At 44.2% G+C, this 19,018-nt stretch overlaps 1 protein-coding gene across 5 annotated transcripts in view; it reads left to right on the top strand.

The window, feature by feature from the left end:
• Nucleotides 1-345: 345 nt before the first annotated feature.
• Nucleotides 346-19,018, top strand: part of sulf2a (sulfatase 2a) — a 32,878-nt gene continuing 14,205 nt past the window's right edge. For 2 of the 5 annotated variants that reach the window (XM_051074312.1, XM_018680018.2), the window contains exon 1: nt 346-1,026. The gene's annotated coding sequence lies outside the window, so the exon portion shown is untranslated. Of the gene's footprint in view, nt 1,027-8,495; nt 8,565-19,018 lie in introns of all 5 variants that reach the window. The other 3 variants (XM_018680017.2, XM_051074314.1, XM_051074313.1) reach the window with 3 other exon arrangements.

Raw genomic sequence — 19,018 nt, 5'->3', positions numbered from 1 at the left:
TGTGTGTGCGTTTGTGTGGGTTTGTAGAATTGTCCCCTGTCCCCTTGTCTCTTTGAGTTTGTAGGATTATTTGTCTTGATAGATCCTGTTTGTTTTGTCAAAGAGGAAATTGGTTTTGTGGATCTGTGTGAGAGTGTGTGGTGTGAACTTGCCCACATATATATATATGTGTGTGTGTGTGTGTGTGTTTGTGTGCTTCTGTGTGCATGTGTATAAATTGATTTGGGTGTACGTTTCTTTTCTATCTGCATGCCCATGGACTGTGAGCCAAATCCCCTGTGCTGCCTGGACCCAGTGAGCAGGCGTGCCCACGCCAGCTCGCCTCAGAGGTGCCAGCCTGATAGATATGGTGTGTGTGCCAGGCTTTGCCTTCCCTCCCCACCCCTGCAGCATTAAGATTGATCCTTCATTCCCTCCCATTCCTTTCTCTCTCACTCCTCTGTGTGCCTCTGCCTTTATGAGACTGTGAATAGGTGAAGCTCACAGGCTCCAACAGATGGCCAGAGCTGCCCTGTTTCACTGTCTCACACGCGTGCACACACACACACACACCACACCACTGCCCCATGAATGAGAGCCGAGAGAAAGCGAAAGGAAGAGGCAGAGGAAAATGAAGGAGAAAAAGAAGAAACAGGAAGCAACACAGGAGAAGAAAGGCTAAAACTCATGGAAACAGAGCGAGCCAGTGAGGAATAACACGCAGGGAGGAAGATGGAAAAGGAGAGGAGAGAATATGCTAAAAGAAGACAAAAAAAAGAGGAAGATAGAAACGCTGCCGAAAAAGGGAGTGAGAGCAAAATTGAATTGTAGATTGAGGGAGCCTCTCTCCTCCCTCGTTCCCTCCCTCTTTTATTTATCTCATGTGAAACCACGCCTCCCTCCTTTCACTTGTCAGTGCATCTATAACAGTGAGCTGTCTGCACCGGGCTGTGTGGGGGGTGAGACAAGCTCCTCGCTCTGCCAGCACAAGGGACCGGATCTGAACGGACCGGACAGGACTGGATGCTACTGGACTGATCAGAACAGGTGTGTGAATTTGTGTTTGTGCATGTGATAGATGACAACATGTATGCCCCTTGGTGTGTGATTGCTTGCTCCTCCACAAGACTTGCTTCCAGAGTAGTGTATCTAGAAGGTACAGTGCTGGAGCTTTGCCCTAGTTTACACTTGAATGCTCTGATCCGTTCTGTTCGCCTCTGAGATTTATGCATGGAGTCGCTAACGGCGCTGCTCATCAGGGTAAGAGAGATGAGACCTCTCGCTCATCAGATGCACTGGACTCCTTTCACAGAGTATCTGGCTTTGAGACAGAGCAGCATGGATACGAGCTGTTGTTTATCTGGTGGAAAAAGTTGGTAGTTTTTAGGCTGGACTTTGCTGCCTTGTGTTATGTTTTTATTAGGTTTTGAAGTGAGTGTCTTAAGAGATTTTCACTTTTCTATATATCTTATAGTATGCTGTTATAGGACAATAATTAGAATACAGCTGTGTTGAATCTGTAAGAATCCACTTTCTACAGTGAAACAAGTCACTACAGCTTTCATAGCTCTTGGCTCTGTGTTGAATCCAATTTGTGATTAGTTCTCTTTGTCCTCCTGTTTCACACTCTGTGTTTTTTTTTTTTTTTTTTGGAAATATGGAGCATTCATTGTCTCAGCATTGCTTTGTATTTACTCAGCCAGATATAATCCTGACTGTTGCTGAATGTGTGCGGGGATTTAAAAATAAGGCAAAAACAACAACTACAACGGTGAAAATATTACTTTTTCCAAAAGCAGGACTAGTTCAGTTTTGGATTGTTTATCTTGTGGGGACATTTTTTTTTAGAAACCAACTGCTCAGCATTCATTCAAGACTTGCCATTTCAACAGTTGCAGCCATTGCCACTCCTATAGAAGCCTGTATGGCCTTTAGTCTACAAGCTGGTCCTGGTGAATGTACTCACTATCAGTGTTTTGTCAATATCTTTATGGGTCAAAAGGCTGTGTCATCACCAAGTGGCGGCGGTTAAGAGCAGCGGAACAGTTGGGGGGGTTGGGGTGGGGGGTATGTGAGCACTGACCTAGAGGTTAAAATATTTATGATAGAGACAGCTGAACGCCCCGTGCTGTTTGTAGTAATACGGATGGAAGGAGGAACGAATGCAAGGATGGAGGGATGGATGGAAAGTAAAGAAGCTTCAGAGATCTGTTCTTTAAGCATTCATTATTTATCACAACACACTCTGCCATGGAAGCTCTAACCCCCACATCAACTGGCCTCTTTTCTCACTGAGATGCCAGTGGACGGAAGGAGGATGCTCCTGCTTAGTCTACCTGTCAGCTAGTCCCCAGGCACGTTAAAACTGCAGCCGCACGCCACACTATTTGCTCACACAGACACACACAAATTCGCATGCACACCCTCATACACGCACCCAGATGTACGTAACATTTTGTTCAGATTTATATTCACACACTAAGCAGCAATTGCATGGTTACACTCACTTATTCGCACTGCATTACCCCAAACACACATTCATTACATCTTTAACTGAATTTTTTTTCTCACGTATTTCTTCAGTTCCTTCAGTTGTTCACACACTCTTTCTGGGACACATGAACGCCACACACACACACACACACAAAGACACACACACACACAATCAGTGGGAGTGACGACCTTGAGACCTGTTGATGTTTTTTGCAGCGGCCGTGCAGTGAATACATAAAGGGCCATGTGGGACTCCCGGCGAAAATGGGGCGCTTGACATGCCGTTTGTAAAAATGGCTGGAAAATGTGCAGGAGGGCTGGCGATGCAGTTGAAGGGAGACACGGCATGAATATGTATTGTATGCTAATGCAGCACGCCGAAGCTGTTGACTCAAGCTGTTGATGAAAGCAGAGGACATGTTCCCCATCGCCACTCTCGGGAGGAAGTGCTATCGACAAACCCATTGTCAGCGCAGCCACATCCCTGGCCATGGGGGCAGCGTGGTGACAGGTGGCAGATATCAGTGTCTGCAGCCAAGGTGACACTGCTCGATGGTCTCTGCGGACCCGAAGGTGACCGGGGCAGCACTGGTGTCTGCTCATTTTACCACCGCCGTGACCTTATGTGGTTAGACACAGAGAGGTTAGATTAGAGGGTCCGAAAGCTTATGTCGCTCATTAGGTTTCATTCAGCCCTTTCAGAACTACAGCTTCCTCCAGCTGCTCCACTTGTAGTCTTTCTACATGTTAAGAGGAACATGTCTATAGCTACACCAGTTGGTACATTCGTTTTTTTGTGTTTGTTTGTTTTTTGTTTTTTTGCATGATTTGAATTTGCACATACTTAAAAATCCACATCAAAAATCAGCAGGAAAACACAACAACAGACAACAGAATTTGGAAATGATGCTATATTATTGCGAAAAAGTTTGAAGCTGGCCTGCGATGGAAAAGGTCATATTGTGGAGAGGAGAGGATGCAATAAAAGCTGATAGAAACACATTTTTTCAGTATAGGTTGATGTGACTGTACCTGCTTTATCATCCTCTGTAAATAAAACATTCATGTCAATCTGCCATGCGCTGTTAGATGGCCTCACTCCACCAGAAAGACCTAAAAAATAAACAAAAATTACATCTAAGCTGAGAAGCAGCAAATTAAAAGTCATGGTATATCGGAGTTACCAGTGCTTGATTAATTGTGTAATCTTGCTGCTTGGATAAACAAATATCTATATTGGTTATAGCGAATATATTAGCATACATTTAGTAAAAGGAGACCTACTTCACATTTCACCCAACAGAATTTTCAGCTTAAAATTTGGAAACATAACTAGTGTGTCATTAACCATTCACTCACACACAGCTCCTTTAGCAGACATTAAAAGTACCCTGACAGTAAGTAGCACTCACATGTTCCCTCTCTGGGTCCCTGTTCATCTGTATGTATGAGCTGCTGTTAACAGGTCCTGCAATGAGGCAGCATCAAGAGATCAGTGTGTAAATCTCTGTGCTGCCGCTCCTCTCAGCTATAATGATAGAGAGGCAGAGGGGCTCTTTGACGATGCCTCTCAAACGCTCCACTCTCAGCAGCGTGTAGAGAGTATTCCATGGCTGATAGGAGCAAGTAAGGAGAAGCACACTGGTGTGTGTTTGAAAGTGAATCTATGTGTGTTTTGATTCTCTCTGTTTGTGCCTGTGCCATATCAGCTCCACATGCACAGTGTGCATACGTGTGAATCCCAGTGTTCACTTGCGGACAGACATTCGACTGGTGTGCGCGAGTGCAATCAGATTTCAATCTCTTCCCTGTATATGGCTGAGCTGCTGCGGCGGAGGTGCCCCACGGGGAAATGTAATTACACCCTGCTGGCCACAGAATACAGGCTTCACTGCCCTATCTGTCTCAGGAGAGACAGCGGCTAGAGGCCCCTTCTCACTTGCAATATCAAACAGCAGAGATGTCACTAAAGGCCTGCTGTATCCCCGAATTTTGTGTTAAATCCTTGCTCCAATCTCCTCCTCTAATCGGCTTTTAGATCCTGGGGTTATCAGTGGCCTTTTGCTACAGTTACAGTTTTGTTACACTTGTGAATAATTTATGACAGAATTAACTGCGGTTGCTAAGAGCAGTGATTGGGAGATTTTGGAACACAGCCAAAATCTGGCTCAAGTTCAAAGCCATTTTTTCTCAACAGTTTTTCTGTCTGATAAGCAGAATCTCATCACCATGGTTGTAATTATTACCATAATTATTCTCATCTACGTTTCCACTACCTGGGTCCCTCACGTATGGATTTAAAGATTTTTTGTTGATCAACCTGCCGTTGTTTACCATTCTTTCTTTTATGCCCCCGTCTGCTTGCACTGCTTGCTATTGGCTCCACTCTCACTGAGGTGTGTACTGAGATGGTGTCCATTAGTAAGGCAAAACAAACAGGCAACTCCCCACTCCCCTGGTTTTAGGCAAACAATCAATGAGAGCACTCAAATAACGGCAGTCTAAGTGGCCCATTGATGTTACGATTAAATGAATACAGCATGCGGCGGTGATGGTAGGACACGCTAAGCCAAACCAACTGAAATACTTTTTATTTTGAAATTCAGTTCCATTCATATGCTGGTGTATAAAACATCATCCAGACCCTTCTGCCCTCTTCAGGCTTTTAAGGAAAAGAAGGGATTATGTGGTAAATAAAGGAAAAATAAAAGGAAACAAAAAGGGAAGAGCTGTGACAAATTTAAGACATTACAACATAATGTGAGACTTAGGTGAAACAAGGACAACGACTTCAGCAGCAGTGAGGACATCGACTGTAAACACTTAGTGGCAAGTTGAAAATTTTACCCTGTGAATCTTAGCGTGTCACCCGTTTCATCATGTTGTACCTAGTCATGGTAACTTACGAGAAGTGCGGCCGTGCCAGAGCACTTCTGTCTTTTTCATTTCCCTGATTTGCTACACTCCAGCTCTACCTTAATCTCCCTTTCTGTGTTCATCACCCTCTCTCTGTCCCTGTGTTTAGCCTGGTCACAACTTCAGCTCCAACCCTTCACACCCCCACCCCTCCCTCATGCCTCTCCCTTAGGGTGTAGCAGCCATTGTTGTGCCTAATAAGGTTTATGGAATTACAGATCTCTGAAATTGGATTTTCTCACTCCACCAAAGCAGTGGGATTATGGGTTTAGGGCTGGGGTGCATCGGGGCACGACTGACCTGTGACTGCACTGCATTTTCTGACGGCACCCTCAAGGTGGGCAGATCAAGAGATTGACACGCCAACAACTCTGGAGAAAGACAAAGAGGCAGGCAGATCCCTTGTATCTGTATGTACCTGACAATTAAGCTTATTCTGAGTCAGACAACTTTTTTTTTTTTTTTTTTTTTTTTTTTTTTGCTCCTACGTCTGGATTTCTTCTTCTCTCTTGTCGACCACTCTCACACACTCCTCCTCTCTCTGTCCTCTCAAGTTTTGACTGTGTTTGATCTAATTCTAATCTAATGAATCTTTTGATCTTCTTCGCCTGACACCCAGACACATCCCAGATTTCTACATCCAAAGTAGCTCAATTCGTTCTAATCCTTAAAATCTGGCCGCTGGTGAAGAACTTGATTCCCAGTGATGTTAAAGAGATTTGGACTGTCTACCCCACGCTTATGTTTAATGAACTGTGGGACTCCTTTGCTTACCTTGATCCCACCACCCGAAAGCTACCTCATCACAAATCCAGATCAATTCCACTCGTATTGTTCTGATGTGACTGAACATTAGCAACAGCTGAAGTGGAGGAGTAGCAGACAAAAGTGAGAAATGAAGTGAGAAAGGAGCAGAGACAGGCAGCGTAGTGAATGCAACATTGAGATGTTGGCAGTAAGGTGGTATTCATTAGGAGAGGTCCATAGTCGCAGCTTTAGTGAACTCTTAATTGGGGAAGAGACAGAGCTGGGGATGAGGGATCAATAGGGGCAGAGCCAGGGTTCCAGCTCACTGAAATCAATCAGCCTCCCGCTCGACGGGGAGAACGCAGCCAATCAAAGAAAAACACGGCCTCAGGCTCCCGCTCATTTACCCTCCTGGTCAAACTTCATCAGGATCAGCCTGAACTGACAGACCGCTCATTCCAGGACGGAGTTGCTCAATTGCTTGTATTTCTTAATGTGGGCATTTGATCTTGTTGCTTTAGAATGTCATTACATTTTGAGTGTATCTCTGCACAAGATTATTGTAACTAATAAAGCATGATTCATTGACACAGGAGCACTGTGTGGAGAGGAATATTAGATGAAACCCTGCCATATTTTTACTCCACTCCTAAAAATAGTTTCTTCCTCCTCCTCTTCCTCTTCCTCTTCGCCTGGGTAATAGCCATCTTTCTGCCCCGTCACTTTTTGATGTATCATCCTCTTATTCACATCAAGGACAAGGCCAGGTGTCGAATTTTCTCTCAGCTGCCACGCTTGTCACACCGCCTTGTCACCTGCAGCCTGTTCCAATCCCCTCCCTTCTTCCTCCCCCTCTCTGCTTATTTATATTAAATCTGTCACTCCTTTATTTTAGCAAGAGAAAAAGAAAGTAAATCACTTTTGCCATTTGCAGCCTGCAGTGTCTGCTGAATGCTGCAACTTTATGGGGATGTCATCTTTGGCCAAATACAATCCTGTCAAAATAAATGATGTCTCTGCTGTTTTGTATTGTTGTCGCACCAGTGAAATTCCTCCTCTTTGTTGTGTCCTTGCTTGGCTTCAAATGTCTCTGTCAGTTATGTGGTAAGCTATCTAGGAATATGCTTCACAGTGAGAAGCAAGCCTTGACAGAGGTCTTAGGCTGTTTTTTATTGCTCCAGACAGACAGACAGATAGACAGGCACAGGTGTCCAGTCTCACCTCTCTTTGATGCCCATGAGTGGATGGCAGAGCTGGCTCAGGCAGAGAGCAGCTGGGGTCAGAGACGTGCCTTGGCAGTGAGATACATGTGGGCTTATAAGGTTCTCCGGCGTATTCTTAGCCTTGGCGCACATACCAAAGGGGTGCACGTGTGTGCATCACCACATTGTTGTGTGCAAAGCATTTCATCAAAGACTGCGTGTGAAACATTAGATTCTCACAGTGCGCTTATGGAGGCGTCTGACTCAGTTCAGATGTTTACATGCCGGACACTGACACCTGTCCAATCAGAGCATGGATCAGAAAGCTACACTCCTGTCAACATGCCTGCACAGGCAGACACAGAACAAGGCATTGTGGCTTACGCGATCACAACTAGAGGCTGTTGGAGACGTGAAGACAGCGTTAGATGGCAGCTTGATGGAACGAGCTGGGTTAAAACAACTATTTTTCTGTACCTCAGCTGCTTCTGACACCTAGTTTGAAGCAGTGTAAGGATTTACTTGTCTGCCTGACAGAAAATAAGCAGTGTTTACATAGCATTACAAACAGATGCTGATTATTATCACAATCACTAAAAATGTCCTAGAGGGTGAGAGGTAATTATGTAAAAAATTAGACAATTTTTACTCTCTATTTCTGGCTGAGATCTAATTAACCCACCTCCTGAACTATTGCCTGCTTCCGCAGGCGTCGCAACATCAGTCAAATATGGATTTTATCTTGTGTGTATACTTGCAGATAGATGCGATTCCACACCATGTAGACTGCTATGACCATTTGTGGTTGTTTATCTCCATATCCTACTATTCGTTACAGTGTTCTGGTCTAAAACAGATGTGTCACCATCCTCTGGGAATGTGCGAGGGAGGCGTGGTGACTGGGAGTGGCATCTGGACTCAGAATGTCTTACTGTGTCTGTCAGGGTGGACAGAGACATTACAAGCCAGCATCAGGCATGGAGGAATCAGGATACATACAGTATTCATGACTGAAAGATGACTGAAAGAAAGAAGAAAAAAAACAAAAAACAAGCCATGCTGTAGATATGAGATGAGTCTGGCTCTGTTTGAGCTCCTAAGTGGAAGTTGCATATGTTCCAAGTATTCATCCATTCTGGACTTTGTGTTTGCTTACAGAATTTGGCAATCAGAGGCTGATTTCAGTAGGAGAGGAGAACATCAGAGACAGCTTGTTTAGAGAGGAAGGTAAGGCTGTTAACCTTTTACACAGTGTGAAAGGGAAATCTCCCTCTGCCCTTACACTTCTCCCTCTCACACATACACACACACACACACACACACACACACATATATATATATATATAGTGCATGCAGAGTCATGTCTGTGTGTTTCTTCACTGAAATGTAATCAAAGTAGGTTCACTCCTATTGAGTGCAGTCTACTCTTGACCTGTCATGCATCTATTTTTCATCTTTCCATCTATCTGGGTATCACTCCTACGTCTGAACTGAAAATAAGTCAGGTTCTGATCATTGTTCCTGTTACCATGGATTTCTACAGATCTCAGAGGGAACACACAATGCAGCAGGCTATAGTTAACGTCAACACTATATTTATTTTTGGGGGGGGGGGGTAGATTTGTCACCTCCAGAGGCGACACACTCATCTCACTGCTTCAGTCAGTCTCAAAATCACATCACCTCATTTGATCTGCCTGCCCGTGATTAGCATTTCATTCTGCACAAATAAGAGGATGGTTATTGTTGGCCCTACTGAGATGGAATCCATGATCAAAGGGAGCTGTGGGTTGCGTTGTGGCCACAGCAGATGCCCCCTCAGCGGCCATCAGTCCAAATGGTAATTATGAAGAGATGAGAAAAGAGAGTGAAATGAAAGATGCAGGGAGTGGGGGTGAGGTGAGGCTGAGGGAAACAGTCGTGAGAATTAATGAGCGAGGTACAAAGCTCAGAATTATTAAATCAATAGCTGAAAAATCACTCTCATTCCCTGTGGTTTTGGGTAGTAAACTAGCTTCATGTCTTTGCTAAACAAGCAATGATAACATAGGCCATTTTTAAGCCTTAAATCAGTATTTGGAGCACTGAGTTTTAAAAAATAAATGTTTCTGTGCAAATATGCTGTAAAGAGGCAATAAATCTGCCAGATCTGGACAAATCACCACTGCAGTGCTACCACTGTCTTCTTGGCTGTTTACCAGCAACATGCTTGTGCTGCTGCTGTGATCAGAGTCATTCTGTGTGAACAGTTGGATGGCAACAGAAGAAGCAGCTCTCAGCACATGTGGGCATAATATATGCACAGCTGTGCACAGCTGACTCATTATCACTTGCAAAAACATCAGTTTGTGAGACTCTAATCAGCTCTCCTTTTTGATTAACAAATGACTCGTTACAAACGGCTCCTAATATAGCCGTGATAGTGTTTTGTTTGTGAAAAAAATATGCCTGGCTACATAACTTTTCTTGACAGAGCATTTGAGGGAGCTGAACTTTGATTTTCCTTCTTGTCTCTGTGACACTAGCAAGAGCAGACAGGTGAATGATGTGCCTTTGGTAAGCTATTCTGTTTGAGGACTGATCTCCACTTCAAAACCCCAGCGTGAGGACAGCATTCACCTCTCTCTTTCTTCCTGCTCTTCTTGCTGGCAGAAGGGGCCTTCGGCGGTGCAGAATAAAAAAACCAAAAGTGTTCAAGAGAAACTCTTCAAAGGCGTTCATCTGCCGAGCGAAGACCCCATCAACTCGGTTTTCTTCTCTTTAACCACTGTCCCTTCCGCAGAGCTCTGGTTGTTTACTAACAGAGTTATGTGATATTCCTCATCCATTCCTTGCAGCTGGTTGCATAAGGTGCTTTTGATATCTTGTGAGTGATGACAGGATATTTCCCCTTAACACTCTGGGGATTAGCCTGTTGTTGGTGGCAACTTTTCCTCAGACTGATTCCTCACATCCTCCCTGGGGTGTTTGTGTGTGTGTGATGCACATTTTGGGGCTCTGGGAGAATTTCCCTGACCCTCATTTTCCACATCAGCAAGACGGAAACTGCCAGCTTGCTTCCATGCCCCAGCCTGCCTTCTGCCCGCTGATTAAAAGTCAAATATTAAAGTGCTCTGTTGTGAGCTCGGCCTAATTGATTCTTTCCGCCGGGTGCACACAGAATGGGCTGACAGCAGGCGATACCAGGCTTTGTCAACATCGGGCATGCTGCCTGACGCTCAGGATGGCACCCCAATAAAGCCCCCTGTGAGTGTGCCAACCTGAGGCGCCACACACAGAGAGGCCGCTCGGCACTCTGGCCAAGCTTTATAGTAACAACACAGAAGTAGCTCATTCTTTTGCTGTGTGTCAGCTCCCATCGGCTGGCTGGGAAGTTGGCTCTGTATTTGTAAGGATGTGAAAAAAATGTGCGTATGTGTGTGTGTGCGTGTGTGTGTGGACTCTTGAAAAAACTATCTCTTCTGCCCACTTGCATAACCACTCAGTTAACTTAAGCTATCTGGGGCGATGGTGCTGAAAGGAGGTTTCATCTTTCCACAAAAGGCCCTCTTTTTCTTGTCTGATCCCCAGCTCTCCTGCCGTTAAGATAATTGCTTTAATAGCTTTCAATCGCAGCCATGTTTAACAAGGAGCTTACCAAACACAGAATGACACCAAGTATGTCGTCACTGCCCACCCTGTGAAAAATGCAGGACAGCTGGTGGAGATTCTGGTTGAAGGCTCACATATTTTGCTTATAGTGTTTAACCCTCCCTAAACTAAGACGTAGGGATAATTAATTGAATCTTTCCAGCAGTAAAACAGCGTCCCTCTCTCTCCTCCATAGACCAAGGCTCTCTCGTCTGCTTACCCTCTGAATTTACAGGCCATTTTATGTGAGTCTTGAATTGGCTTTGCTCCCCATTTATTTTTAATGCTTTTCTACTTCACATATAGGAGAGTGCAACAGCGATCTTGATGCTATACAACGTTCATTAAATGCAGACATTCATCCACGACGCTTTTCTCATGAATCTGATTGACCTTTACGCTCAGTGTGATCCACAGTAAAAGGTTATAGGCGCCTATTAATCCCAGGGTGCTTGAAAAGCTGGATATATCTCTTGTCCTGTGTGATGCTTTATGTTCCATCTGAGCTGACAGGAAGGTGCAATTGGAAGGTTTGAAGGTGTGTGGGGGTTGAGGTCAGAGAGCTGGCTGACGGTGCGGTAATTACTCTATTAGTGAAGCGGGGCCACTCTGCGCTCTGACACAGCACTAATTACAACACAAGGGTTATGAACTTGATCAAGGTGCTCCTAATTCATGTTTAATAGAAGAGAGAGGGACAAAACCGAGAAAGTGACAGAGGGAGGTAGAGCAGGTTGCCATCAGGTGTGTAGAGAACATGTTGAACTAATAATCACAACATGCACTTTTTCCAAGTGTGTAAATTCACTGCATTCACTGCAATTTTTTCACATCACATTTAGTGTGACCCATTGCCAGCAAAGTCGTGGAATGGTCTCCCAGCTGCGTCAGTAGTAAAGGCCACAGAAAAGTAATCACAATGTCCCCTCCCCTGAGTACAGAGCAGGGGTTTCATTTCTACCTCCATCCTGTTACTTCCCTGCTGTAGATCCCAGAGGGGGTCCAGAGGCTGAGTGGGGGTCATGATCACAACCACAGGGGAGCTGACAGCTGGCTGCCTCTCTGACAGGCACCTAATGGAGGGCTAATAGGAGAGAGTGGAGTCCCAGAGACCACTGCTGTGACCTTGACATGAGCCTGTGGAGGCAGGCAGGTGGAGAGGAGGAGGAGGGACAGAAAGGTGAAGTGCCATTATAGGCGCTGACAGGAAGGTGGTTTAAAGATCCCTTTCTCTCTCTGTCTGTTCATTTGAACTTTGCTTGCCTCCGTTATCCAGTTAGTAACTTCACAAAGAATTTCATAAAAATATTTTATTTCTCCAGTGTGTGTGGGAGGGAGAGTCAGTCAGTTATGTGTGTGTGTGTGTGTGTGTGTGTGTGTGTGTGTGTGTGTTAATATTATTTTGATCTGTCTTTTAAGTTTTACTGTCCCAACTTAAATTTTTTTTATCACTGTTAATTCTTATTTCAGCAATTCTCTTTACTGAGGAAAATATTTTGTGTAAGTGCTGATAAATTATTCCATTTGGAGAAAGAATTATTGAAATTACATCAACTTGATCTTTTTATTACTACATGTAGACTAAAACTAAAAGATTTCTTTCTTTTTTTTAAAGCAGATTTCAAGTTTCAATTATTTTTAAGTAAAGTTTATTGCCAGTAGTATTTTTAACTTGATGACTTCAGTGACCGATTGAGTCCCTTAATAATTAGTTTCAGCTGTTGCAAACAGACTCCAACAGATTTTCCATTTACCAGGAAATATTTTAGTCTCAACTAAAGTTGACTAGTTAAGTAATTCTTTGTTTAAAAAAAAAAAAAAAACGTAATTACAGTTACAGTTTATCATTAAGTTTTCCAAAGTCCATTGCAGGGCCAACACATATAGACAAACAACCATTCACACTCACATTCACACCTAGGGGCAAAAGTCAACCATTAATCTAATGCATGTCTTTGGAGTGTGGGAAGAAGCTGGAGTGCCCAGAGAGAACCCATACAGGCACAGGGAGAACATGTAAACTCCACACAGAAAAGCCCCAGGCTAACCTGGAACTTTCTTGCTGTGAGGCGACAGTGCTAACCACTGCTCCACCATGCCTCCTCCCATCATATATTGACACACAAAGACAAAGACATATGGATCCCTTCATTCAGTCATTGTATTGAGTTCAATGGATTGCAAACCCGCCCAAAACAAATCAGGATTATTCCACGCACAAATGAAATGTGAACATTTAATACCAACATTCATTGTGACATCTTAAGCTTTCTTATAGTATACATGTGCTAGCATGTTTGTGTTCATATGTGTGTGTGTGTGTGTGTGTGTCTCCTTTCTCAGTCAGTGATACAGAGCAAAGAGGGGGTCAGCCCTTCAGGGACAGCCAATAAGCATCATCCACAGTAAAGGGAGCGCCACTACTGCCTGATCAATCTAAGCGCTCATTAAAAGGCTGCCAAGCCCTTTGCAACCCGATACAATATCAATACTCTAGCACCACAGAGAGACCTCGAGAGCTGTCAGGCAAGCTGCTGGCAGCTTAACTGTCATTACCGGGCGGGCAACATGCCAGAGACCCCCTTCATGGGCCACTTAGGCTCCCCCCATGGTCTCAAACACAGGTCAGGACAGACAGATGGGCTGTCTGGGCAGCTGTCCCGGGGACAAGGCAGAGAGAGATGGATACCGACCTGTAGAGGAGGAGACAGCCTGTGCTCTCTCACAATATGGAGGGATGATGTGGGCTGTGTTACAGTTACATACCGCTGCGGTTTCACCCGAGGCTTGTTTGTTTGTTGTCTGTATTTTCTGTGATGGTCATTTACCAAAGACGATTACAAGGACCATCACACATGTTTGTGTTTAAACTGAACAAAAGAAAAAGAGTTTGGATTTCAAAAAAAACACACACACTCACTGAACTCTTTAGGTGTTGTTACAGATTCAAAAATTGTGCCCTGGGTTTTGGCATACGGCCCAAGATTCCTGCTGGGAAAACCACAAGCTGTGAATAGCGCTCTGTGGCGATTTCTGAGTAGAGCAAATGGGGGGGACTATAAGTGGCCATACATAGAAAGCCTCTGTAATTCAGATCATTGTGCAGAGGTCTCCCCTCTGTGCTCTAATCTTAACCCTGTGTGGTTCCGATAGGGGAGGGAAGGATTGGTGTGTGCGCCTCTAAACCCCCCAGTAATCCACTGACAAAAGGGCCAGGAGAAAGCCAGCTAGTGATGGTGGGGGGTTAGGACAGAGAATGGGAGGAGTGACGAAGTAAAGAAGTGGTCGTCACCTCTCCAACCCCCAAGGGTGTGCTTAACACCAGATAAGATGGCCCCCACCACCACCACACGGTAAAACATCCTTCTGCTGTGTAGGACCTCTTTGAGTAGTCAAGAGTCATTGTTTATTGGGCGAGTAAAAGAATCCATAGTCTATAGAAAAGATCACTTCTGCAGCAGCTGAACTGTAACTTTCAGCCAGTGCATCGATTTATCTGGGCTTTCTGTAAATTATTCAGCAGGCGGGCGACAGTTGTTTACTGAAAGTTGAAATTGTTATTGTCTGTAATCATCATTACATCAGGGCCATTAGGAGCAGTCCCCACTGCAGGTGTTAATTTGATGATTGGAGAGAAATGGCATGTAATTAAAACACAACAAATGACAGCTTAAAACCTATGAGTCCTGTGGAACATGATCTAATTTCACGAGCACGTGTGCAGTTTATAAACTAGAGGCAGACTGCATTGTTTAAAGAGATAATTGCATTATCCCCAGCAGATAAATATCACTGTGTGCATCCCAGTAATGTTCCCCTCATCACGCTTTTTCAGTATTATGGAGTTCTTAGCAGATCGCATTTTGAGTGATGTGTGATTTCTCATCGGTGCAGCAGTTATGCAATGTCATGTAGAAGTCACTTGAAGTTGCTGCACTGAGGTCTCAGTGAGGTAGTTAGGTCAGTGGAACAATGGCCCCCGGCTGATTTGTCTGTAATCCATTTAGCTGAGATGTGACACACTGTAGGGGGGCTTTGCCTCTGGTCAATAAGTGCCAATAAGAAACAGCCATCACTCAGCGGGCTGCCCTGTCCACCAGCTTGCTCACTTGTTTCAGCTGTCAGCCCCTGTCTCAAAGGAGCTGGCGATTGTGCCGCTCTCTCGGACGAGCCACAAATGGCTTTCCCATACAAATCTCAATAGGACAGGAAAGGCAAGGACACTCACAGACTGCAAAGCAGGCGCATTTCCCTCTGACGTCTGAATAAACCCATCTGAAGTGAAAACAGCCACGTATTTACAAAACACCATTGACAGTTGCTCATTCTCTCAGTCTTAAACCCCTGGAGGTGGGGCTGTGTGAGGGGGGGGGTTTGAACCCAAGTCTGGGACAATCGAGGCTCTGTTTGTGTTTTCTCTAACACCTCCGTGTTCTTTTTGGGATCTCTTGGAGCATACCGCAGGGGTGCAGTGGAGGAGGGGTAAATGCCGTGACCCTGCCTTGGACCCTGACTGAAGCGCCCTAAAAACCTACAGACCACCACGCTAGCCCTACATGCCACACAGTTGCCACTAGAAACAGAGAGTGAGAGCGAGGTGGACATGTATGAATGAAAGTGGGAACCGGCATCTTTAGAGATGAAGACTGACTTCAGTCACCAACACATCCTCATCCTCCAGCAGGTTTTGACGTTGTTATTTTGTGGCATGGCTACGATCCAAGCTCATTATAAGGAATATCTTCACTGAGTTAGTTTGCTAAACCGGAGACAAAAAGGCAGACAGTAGCTGTGTGATGCCCCTCTAGTGCTGCTGGGGCCAAACAATTAGAGAACAATACAACAATACGATTCTGTTCATTTCCTCCAGATTCAGAGATAATTAGCCTAACTGTTGTTCTCTCCTTTTCTGTCCCCCTGTTGGAGAGAGAAATTTGAAGTCTGATATGTAGAGTGTGGGTGTGTTTGTGTGTCTGTCTGCTGCTCTGCCTGCATGTGTGTATGTGTGTGTGTGCGTATGGTGTACATTTATAGTCAACAGAGAAGACCTGGGGAGTCTGTCAGAGCTCTTTGTTCTCCAGCAAGAACACATCATGACTGGGCCTTTTGTCTGAACTGACATCATCATACAGTCTCTTTCTTTTCATACCTCTCTTTCTCTCTCTCTCTCTCTCTCTCTCTCCCTCTCCCTCACCCTCATATTTTTTTCCACCAAATTTTCCCAGCATCCCATCACTCTCGTGTTGAAACCATTTATAAGATAATGGGCCCTGTGGATTATGGAGTTGCAGAGATGGAGATAATTTTTTACCCCCTGCTCTAAGTCTGCGATCATGTCTTTGTGACTACCAGAAAATGACTCCTGAGGACAGTTTCTCTCTCTCTCTCTCTGCTCTGTGTGTGTGTTTGCATTCATAATTTATCAGTTTATTACCCTACTTCCATGTTACTTCTACTTACGTACTACTTCATGAATATTATTTACACCATATCACCAATCAGAGGGGAAGTCTAAATAGCCAAAAGTATGTAACATGCTGAGAAAACAGCCTCCACTATTCCAGGAAGGTTTTTCACAAGATGTTGAAACCTTGCTTCAAAGAATTGCTCCCATTCAGTCAGAAGTGCATAAGTGAGGTCAGACACTGATGTTGGGTGATAAGTCCTCCTTCACAGTCACTGCTCCATTTCATCCCCAAGGTGTTGGATAGAGATGAGGTCAGGGATCTATGCAGGCCAGTCAGGTTCTGTGCCAAAACAAACTGGGAAAACCATTTCTTTATCGACCTGGCTAAGATATCACTTAATTGGAACTTAGGTACCTTGCCCAAATCATTTAAAAGGCGTACCCAGGAAAATCTGCTGGAGAAAAATACACAAACAAATGAAGGTACATATAAGATAAGTTGCAGTGTGTGTGTGTGTGTTTGCATGAGTGTGTTCTTTCCAGTCAGAACACATCACAGCTTCACCCCTTTTCTCAGGGCACCAGACTCACTGCAGGATTAATGATGTGTTAAGTACTAAAATTACACTCATTCATATTTCACTGTCTAGGCAGCACATTCCACATGGTATTAAAGGTTAGGGATGAATATATTGTATAAACAAGAAGAGAAACACACACAAATGTAGAGGCAAATAGTTTAACGGTAAGTGCAGAAAGAAATATTTCGCACTTGAGTCTCCTCATCGCAGCAGAAATCTCATTTTCCTCTCTTTTAAAGTCTAACCATGCTCTTTTGTGTCTGTGTATTCAAAGAGAAAATTGCTGTGCAGGTTCTGACTGTCATCTCAGAATGTCTGCAGAGTGCCAAGCTTATCGGAACCTGAGGGAAATCTAAATTAAATCTTCCCGGTGAATGGGATCAGCCTCCGCATTATCTCTTGTCATTCTCAACTATTAAAGTTAGTTATTAGGAAGTAAAGGCACATTTGTCAAAAGAATGTGGAGGTGCTGTTTTAAACCAAAGAGCAGTTAAAGAGTTATTGAATATGATTTCAGGGTTATCAGCCAGGGACTGGAGAGTTTGGACAGACTGTGCTGACCTGTTAAAGGAGCCATTGTTTTAGATGTCATCAAGCCAACATTAATAACTGATAAGCTGTTAGTTAGAGGTCATTGGCAGAGCAGATCATACAGGACGCAGCTGTACTACCAAGATGTTTAAAGCACCTGTCATGGACTATCTTCTCTTGGGAAACGACAGCATTGGTCACTGGTTGGAGCAGCTTAAATCTACCTATGTTTACATTTAGTACTAAAGCAGGAACATTCTTACAGTGCAAAAGGTAAAGTTGTGGGTAGAAGCACACAAAGAACACCAGACAGCAGTGCTTGTTTTCTTGTGTACTATAAGACACCAACAGTTCACACTGGTACCCTAGAATACGCTGTGGAGGAACATATTTTGTCATTTAGTATGAGATTGACAAGCCTGATTGAAAATAATGATTTTGTTGCAGTGTTTTTCCAGATTCTGGTGGTGGAGCAGAGATTTGCAAGCAGAGAATGATAGATGAAGGATAGCAGCAAACCATGGCTTCTTATTATCATGAAAAAAGCATTCCATACTGTATTGAGAATTGCAAACCCCTCCTTCCACTGACACATAGTCACACACACACACAAGCATGCATGCGCGCACACACACACACACAAACACACATAAACTTCTCTGAGAGAAAGTTACTCTCACATAGATGCATACCATTGCAGAATTTGCATCTGAATGCCAACTTTTGTTGGTAAATTCAAGGGTCCTTGGAGATTTTGCACATTCTGTTCAGAGCGAGGCAGGCCAATGGGAACAAAGTCACACATTAGCAAAGCCCTGCCAGCCTCAATTATGACCAAAGGGATTGGCTTGATAGTGTTGCAGCAAGCCACATTCAGCACTGGATGTGTCTATTTAAACTTTCCTAGCCACTTCCTTTATGTCTTCCAGCACTAGAATACAGCGGATGGCAAATTTGTGTGTCAAGGAATGACGCAGAGGAGATTTGGAGGTTCTCTGCTACCTCATTCTGTTTTATTCTGTTCTGTTTTATATGAAAGCCTTGGTCTGTGAATCTAGTTTTCATGTTTGGGAAAAATCCATCTGCAATGGAAGTGCTCAAGCTTTGTTCTCTCCAGACTGTATGCCTAGAGGTTCTTTCCCTTTCTCACACTTCCTCCATTTTTTTCTTTCCATCTCTCTCTGTCTCAGAACGTTTGTGATAGAGAACCCAGGAGTTTGGCTTCGAGCTTGTGGGCTTTCGCCTCCATATTTCATATGCATTATGGGACACCGCTGATTAAATTGCAAGTGTACGCCATGACTCGTCCTCCTTCAATATGTAATAAATGTCTGTTTTTTTTTCCTGGGCTTTCTCATATTCTGTGTGTGTTTCATGCCTTCTCAGGGGGCTGCAGATTGGATGAATCAGACTTTATGCCTGTTTCAAAGCCCAAGGTGTTTTATTTATAGGGGAAAAAGTACATTAACGCCTCTGCGAAGTCTTTGGAAGATTTATCAAGCACTCTCTCAGCTTCCTCGCTGCCTCACTTG

This window comes from Lates calcarifer, linkage group LG12 (assembly GCF_001640805.2).
Source record: "Lates calcarifer isolate ASB-BC8 linkage group LG12, TLL_Latcal_v3, whole genome shotgun sequence".
Classification (NCBI taxonomy): Eukaryota; Metazoa; Chordata; class Actinopteri; family Centropomidae; genus Lates; species Lates calcarifer.
This window is presented reverse-complemented; position numbering and strand designations above follow the sequence as displayed.